At 46.2% G+C, this 7,953-nt stretch overlaps 1 pseudogene across 1 annotated transcript in view; it reads left to right on the top strand.

Annotated features, from left to right (window-relative positions):
- LOC311226691 (cysteine and histidine-rich domain-containing protein 1-like) overlaps positions 1–7,753 on the top strand; it is a 39,383-nt pseudogene extending 31,630 nt beyond the window's left edge. The window contains exons 6-8 of the transcript XR_014621047.1: positions 1,063–1,182; positions 5,983–6,045; positions 6,963–7,753. The product of XR_014621047.1 is annotated as a cysteine and histidine-rich domain-containing protein 1-like (transcript). The remainder of the gene's footprint in view (positions 1–1,062; positions 1,183–5,982; positions 6,046–6,962) is intronic.
- Positions 7,754–7,953: the final 200 nt, after the last annotated feature.

Raw genomic sequence — 7,953 nt, 5'->3', positions numbered from 1 at the left:
AAAGTGCATTACAGTAGTCTAGACGTGATGAGACAAAAGCATGAATTAGGGTTTTAGCATCAGCCAGAGTTAAAATGGGGTGAATTTTTGCGATGTTACGAAGATGGAAGAAGGCAATTTTGGTGACATTTTTTATATGTGGGATAAAAAATTACTCCAAGGTTTTTTATGGTGGAGCTCTGGGATACATGACAAGTATCAAAGTTGAGGGAGATGTCCTGAAACAGGCCTCTGTGGTTTGGGGGGCCAACAATTAACATATCAGTTTTATCTGCATTAAGGAGTAGAACGTTTTGCGACATCCACTTTTTGACGGCAAGCAGGCAAGCCTCAATATTTTGTAATTGGGAGGAATCATTTGGCTTAATAGGTATATATAATTGGGTGTCATCACCGTAAAAATGTAAGTTTATGCCAAATTTGCGTATGATATTGCCGAGGGGTAGCATGTAAATCGAAAATAGCAAAGGGCCCAGGACAGAGCCTTGTGGGACCCCGCATTGCACTGGGAGGGTCTCAGATGTTAAATCATTATAGACCATGCAGTGTGTTCTATCAGTTAAATAAGATAACCCAGACCCAATTTACCCAGACAAGCACCACTGGGTCGCCAAGCAGGTGAGAGAGAGCTCAACCAACCCTCTCACGCCCGCCCTCTTCTCTTGATCCTCCAATCACAACTGTTGGTTTTAGGTAAAGCAGCAGTCTCATCACTTCCCATCACTTCTCATGCACCCTAGTATCTCTGTCTTTTCATTTACATTGACCCTATTTATTGATTGATTGATTGATTGAACGATTGATTGATTTTATTAGATTAACGTTTATTTGAGAAAACCTGCATCTGAAGCAAGCTTCTCGTACACATTATCAAAGTTATCAAGGATATACATGATAAAGCTAAGAGCGTATTTACATTGTGGTCCCTCTGTATAAATAAATGTTTGTTTTATCTAAAGTAATGTACTACTCCACACATACAATTAGACTCACTATCTGTGTGTGTGTGTGTGTGTGTGTGCGTGTCTGTGTGTGCGTGTGTGTGTGTGTGCGTGTTTTCAGACAAAGAAGAAGGCAGCCTGCAGACATGACTGGCACCAGACCGGCAATAACGTTGTTGTGACGATTTACGCCAAGAACGCCCACCCAGAGTTCTCCTCTGTAGAGGCCAACCGCACCGTGGTGAGTTCAGCTAACCCTAACTAGTACTAACCCTAACTAGTACTAACCCTAACCCTAACCCTGGTCTCCAGCACATTGATTGATTGATTGAACATTTTGCAGAATGGGCACAATACAGTACGGCTCAATACACACAATTATCAAGGGGATGCAGACCAGAGAAAGTCTTTTGTCTTGTTTACATCAGGGTCCCCCATTTTCAATTCATAATGACATTTATTACATACATGACATACAGATATACAGATATATATCATGACATTTATGACATACATGACATACAGATATACAGTACTGTTACATTTAGTCATTTAGCTGGTCAGATGAACTCAATGGTACACTGGTTGAAGAAACCTGGCTTGGCTTCAAAACCAAATTCTCAACAATACTAAACAACATGGCCCCCCTAAGAACCACCAGGGTAAAAAATCGCGCTGAGCCGTGGATGCACACTGAAATACTGACCGCTATGAAAGCCAGAGACAAAAAATGCTCTGAATTTCATAAAAGTCAGTCAAAGCTTACCAAAAGCACGAGCAGTGAACTCCAAGCCCACGTGACTGAACTCAAACTAGAAAGAAACAGACTAAGAAATGACGTAAACTCCATGATAAAAACTGCAAAAAAAAATTTCATCAATGGCAAAACTGAGGAAAACAAAAATAAACCATGTGAACTTTGGAAATTACTCAATAATCAACTAGGCTGCAGTAAAAAACTTAAAACCAGGTTCTCAAACATAAACATAAAGACGGACAACACGCTCATCACAGACAAACTGGATGTAGCCAATTACTTAAACACTTTCTTCACAAACATAGCCACAACACTGGTAAACAAACTACCCTCCCACTCAGGGCAGTATGGGGTAGAACACATAGTAGCATACTACAAGAACCTAGGCGTCCACAAAGACGATTTCAAACTGGAAATGGTAACTACAGATGAGGTACTCAATAAACTGAGCGCCCTCCAACCGAACAAGGCCACTGGCCATGACAACATCCCCTCCAAATTCCTCAGAGACTCAGCAGCCGCCATCACCCCAGTCATCACACACATAATAAACCTCTCCATAAAACAGGGACACGTCCCCAAGGACTTCAAAATAGCGAGAGTAACACCCCTGCACAAAAAGGGCAGCAAATTAGACCCAGGCAACTACCGCCCTGTTTCTATCCTTACATCCATCTCGAAAGTCATGGAAAAAATAGTATACGAACAGGTCGAAAAGTACCTTACGGATAAAAATCTAATCTACGAATTCCAATCTGGCTTCAGAACATCCCACTCCACTGACACATGCCTTCTCTATTTGAACGACCACATCAAGCAAGAGGTGGACGCGGGCAAATACTGCGGCATGGTCATGCTAGACCTACAAAAGGCCTTCGACACTGTCAATCACACCATTCTGATTGACAAGCTAAAAGCAATTGGTTTTGATAGTTTATCAGTGAGCTGGATACAATCCTACCTGGAGGGGAGAGAACAGATGGTGGAGGTAAACGGTACCCTATCCCCCCCCTCACAGTGAACTGTGGTGTTCCACAAGGAAGCATACTAGGACCACTACTGTTCCTAATTTATGCAAATGACATGTCGTCAGCTTGTGACTGCAACTTGTTCCTGTTTGCGGACGACTCAGCCCTGCTGGTCTCTGACAAGAACAAGTTACAGGTTGAAAAAACCCTCAGCTCGGAACTAGGCAAAATCTGCATATGGCTCGCCGACAACAAACTATCATTACACATGGGCAAAACAGAGTCCATTCTCTTCGGTTCAAATAACAAACTCAGCAAAACAGACGGCTTCTCAGTTACAGTGGGTGACAATATTGTCACAAGGAAAGATGAAATTACCTACCTGGGTTCCATCCTAGAGGCTAATCTTTCCTGTGACAAAATGGCATCCAATGTAATAAAAAAAGTCAATCAACGAACTCGATTCTTGTACCGGATCTCCTCCCTGGTAAACAAGAATACCCTGAAGACTCTGGCAGGAGCACTCATTCAAGGGTACTACGACTATGCTTGCACCTCATGGTACCAAAGCACCTCAAAGGCACTAAAAACCAAATTACAAACATCTCAAAACAAACTAGTCAGACTACTGCTTGACCTGACTCCTAGAACCCACCTCACCCCTGCACACTTTGCCAACCTAGGATGGCTTAGAGTAGACAACAGAGTACAGCAACTTGCAATGGGCCTGGTCTACAAGATACACTACACGACCAAGGTACCCATGTACATGTCAAAATACTTCCCAAAGGTCAGTGAATACCACGATCACAACACCAGAGGGAGCTCCACAAATCATGTAAAACCCAGATTCGGCTACTAAACACGTTTCGCAATTATGCCACAACAATGTGGAACGCCCTACCCAAAGCTGTAAAGGAATGTAAATCACTACCCACCTTCAAAAACACTCTCAAAGAACACCTACAGGAGACTGCAATTCAAAACTGGCCCCTACAAATGTCCTAACCCAGTTGTACAATAAAGACCAAGCATGGCTTTGTCAGTATTCCAATGTACAGCCCCACCCAACCCCACCCCACCTACCCAACCTCCTCCAATGTACAGTTTCCATGTCAAATGTATGTCAGTATTCCAATGTACAGTGTGTCCCCCCCCCCCCCCCTACCAACCCCCCCCCCCCCCCCCCCCACCTCCAATGTACAGCCCCACCCCACCTACCCAACCTCCCCCAATGCACAGTTTCTATGTCAAATGTATATACTCTTCTTCTGGATTACAGGACAAACAGTACTGTATTTGAAAATCTGGTATGTCATAAATGTATAGATGTAGCAGTACTGTCTATCTGTATGTCATGTGTGTCATATGATGAATTGAAAATGGGGGACCCTGATGGAAACAAGACGAAAGTCTTTCTCAGGTCTGCATCCTCTTAACAATTGTATGTATTGAGCTGCACTGTACTGTACCCATTCTGCAATCTGTTAATAAACTTTTCAATCAATCAATCAATCAGCTGAACGCTTTTATCCAAAGCGACTTACAAGTTATGTACGACAAGTCATCAGGAAGGGCACAACTACGACAATCAGCTGAGTAACAATGTTCATCAAAGTGTTGATGAGAGATATACAGTACTGTTACATTTATGACATACAAGATATACAAATATAAAGTACTGTTAAACAGAGATCCTAACAAACATTAGGATTCGAGGGGGAGGAAACTGTACATTAGGAGGGGGTTGGGTGCATTAACCACAGTACTTACAACAGGTGAGATGTAAAACATAATTAAAATAATAATAATAAATAAATGGATTAAAAAAAAAAATTATTTAGTTTGATACATTTGTTTTTTTAATTTCATCTATATTTTGAGTTATGGTGAAAAGTTAGAAATGTCTCTTTTTCTATCTACAAGTTCAAACTCCTTGCACATGGGAAACACTGAAAGATTTGGCCTTTAACACATTGGTCGCCAAGAACGAGTTATGCCGTTTTTGCCCGCCATGCGTGGAACGCCAAGAACGACTTACGCCATTTTTGGGATCAATATTTATTTTTTTCGCCATGGCATTCATAATTCATCCAGCCAACCTCCGGGCTGCAGCGGGACCCTGTATGAGATTGCAACACCTCAATACCGCCGCCTGGTGGATGGTCGGGCGAGTTACACTCTCGCCAAAACCGGAAGTGCCGATCGGTGCGTCGAGGAAATCCCTCCGGTAGTGATATCTTGTTACGTGGATCCAGACAAACACTATAGTGCATTTGGATCGCTTTCTAAACGTAATAATCTATATGATTTCGGCGTTTATTGCGCCATACAAACCGGAAATGGATCTAGGAGATCGGCGTCAAATAATTGGGATCTTTTTCCTCCAGTCTCATCGGCGAACGGTAAGAGGACAGTAACGTTATTTTCAGCCCGATTGTTTATTCATTTCACTGCAAACCATCTGATCAATATATCAACCCATACTAAATAAAGCCGTTACTGACGATCAAGGAATTATAAACGACCTTCACGCATGATGAGCATAATGTATACCGATCATATACATTTGAATTTTTTAATATAGCGTGTATAGGAAAGAAACGCCAATCGATAATCTATCATATGCTTCAGGGCCTATAACTACTGTTTTTGGAATTACAGCAGAAAGATTAAAAACATACTTATATTCTCGACGCTACACAGCAATGTATGAATGAAAAGATATAACGTTCCCACATCCTGAACGATAGATAATCGATGTTGAATGGGCCATAGTAATGTCAATATAGCAATACAATTTAAAAAGTTATAGCCCTGCAAAGAAGGTAAACATCTCCATAGGCTTTCAATGGTGGCAGACTGGGTACTTTGATGGGCACAACCCCCGGCGCCCAATGTGTTAAGGCTGATAATATAAATAACTGAAACTCAAATATCTCATTCTCTCCCCTCCCCTCTTCCTATCCTCCCCTCCTGTCCCCTCTCCTTTCCTCTCTCCTCTCCCATCCTCCTCCCCTTTCCTCTCTCCTCTCCACCTCTCCTCTCATCCCCCCTTCTCTCCTCCCCTCCACCTCTCCTCTCCCCTCCTCTCCTCCCCTCCTCTCCACCCCTCCCCTCCTCTCTTCCTCTCCCCTCTCCTCTCTCCCCTCTTCTCCTCTCCTCCTCTCCCCTCTCTGCTCTCCTCCTCTCCTCATCTCCTCCCCTCCCTTCCCTCTCCTCTCCTCATCTCCCCTCCTCTCCTCTCCTCCCCACCTCTCCTCTCCTCTCCACCTCTCCTCTCCTCCTCTCCTCCTCTCCTCTCCTCTCTCCTCAGCTCACATGTCACATCCAGTTTGAGAATGACAAGGTGTTCCACAAGGACTTCCATCTCTGGGGGGTGAGTACTAAGCCCAAGTACCGGCACACTCCAAATACTATAGTAATACTGTACATTTCTATAATATCCCATTACAGAAATACTATGGTGGATCCCTAAATGTCTGTGGTAATTATAGTGTGGATAAAAACACAAGAATACAGTTAGTTAGTCTGGTCTGGACAGGGAGCTAAACGTATTGCTTTTCTCTCATAGAGTTTTCTCTCTCACACCTTTCAGTAGCTTCATCTGGATTGGATGTAACAGTTAAATGTATACCCTCTCTCTCTCTCTCTCTCTCTCTCTGCATCCATCCCTGCCTCCCCTCTCTCCTTCTCTTCCTCTCTCTCTCCCTCCCCTCTCTCTCTCCTTCCCTCTCTCCCTCCCCTTCCCCCATCTCTCTCTGCATCCTTTCCCTGCCTCCCCTTCCCCGCCTCTCTCTCTGCATCCTTTCCCTCCCCCCATCTCTCTCTCTCCCTCCCCCCTCTCTCTCTGCATCCTTTCCCTCCCGCCTTTCTCTCTCTCTCCCCCCCTCTCTCTATCTCTGCCCCCTCCTCTCCCCCCTCTCTCTACCCCTCCCTCCCTCACCCTCTCTCTATCTCTCTCTTCCACCCATCTCTCTCTCCCCCCCTCCCTCCCCCTCTCTCTATCTCTCTCTTCCCCCCCCCTCTCTCTCCCCTCCTCTCTCTATCCTCTGCCCCCTCCTCTCCCCCCTCTCTCTACCCCTCCCCTCCCTCACCCCTCTCTCTATCTCTCTCTTCCACCCATCTCTCTCTCTCCCCCCCTCCCTCCCCCTCTCTCTATCTCTCTCTTCCCCCCCCTCTCTCTCCCCTCCCCCCTGTCTCCTCCTCCCTCCATCTCTCTCTCTCTCCCCCCTCTCTCCCCTCCCCCCTCACGCTCCCCCCTCTCTCCCCCCTCTCCCCCCCCCCCTCTCCCAGGTGGTGGATGTGAAACAGAGCTCGGTCAACATGGTTCCCACCAAGGTGGAGATTCTGCTCCTGAAGTCCCACCCGGTGTCGTGGGGGAAGCTGGAGGACCCTCACCACGTGCCGGAGCCCGAGCCGCTGGACCAGAGCGTGGACCCGGCCGACGCCGAGCCCCCCCCCGCCCAGCTGGGACATCGACGACGACGACATCAGCGACTCGGACGACGAGTGGGCTTACGACAAGCCGCCGGTGACGGACAACCGGGCGGACGAGGTGAAGGAGGAGGAGAAGAGGCAGATGGATGAGGGGAAACAGAAGGAGGAGAGGGAAGCGGAGAAGAAGAAGGAGTATGCCAAGTTCGTGGAGGAGCACGAGAAGCGGGAGAAGGAGGAGAAGAAGAAGGAGGAGGAGAAGGAGCAGGAGGAGAAGAAGAAGGAGTTTGCCAAGATACTGGAGAAGGACAAGAAGAAGGAGGAGAAGGAGGAGAGGAAGAAGGAGGGCGACGCGGTGGAGGACGACGACCTGCCCGACCTGGATGACTAGGCAGAGAGTGGCGGGCCCGTCGACCTATCAGGCGCTGCCTGCCGAGGCACATCTCGGGGTGACGCGGTCGAATCGATGGATGCTTGAAGAGGCTGTTGGACTTGGCCCACATTACTGGAAGAGAGGGGTCTGACTAGCAGTGAGGTCAATAAAGTATATGTGATGATAGAGAGAAGGAGAGCATGTGTGTCATCTCTCGTGAAGGGTAAACAACTGTTGGCTTTGCTGGGGATTCACACGCCATCGCTCTGTTGTTGACAATAAAGTGATGATGTTGGCCGATCATGTTTGGTGTTGTTTTTGTGTGACGCAACTCACTCCCTTTCTTCTCTCTGGACTAGATCTTTCTCAAAGGCATTTTGATATGGAACTAAGAAATAGATAGATCGATGGATAGGTACAGTAGGAACATGTCAACAATTTTGGGAAATTAGCTTACCGTCTTCTCCAGAGAGAGAC

This window comes from Notolepis coatsorum (genome assembly GCF_963971535.1).
Source record: "Notolepis coatsorum genome assembly, chromosome: 4".
Taxonomy (NCBI): domain Eukaryota; kingdom Metazoa; phylum Chordata; class Actinopteri; order Aulopiformes; family Paralepididae; genus Notolepis; species Notolepis coatsorum.
The sequence above is the reverse complement of the archived record's forward strand: the minus strand, read 5'-3'. Positions and strand labels throughout refer to the sequence as shown.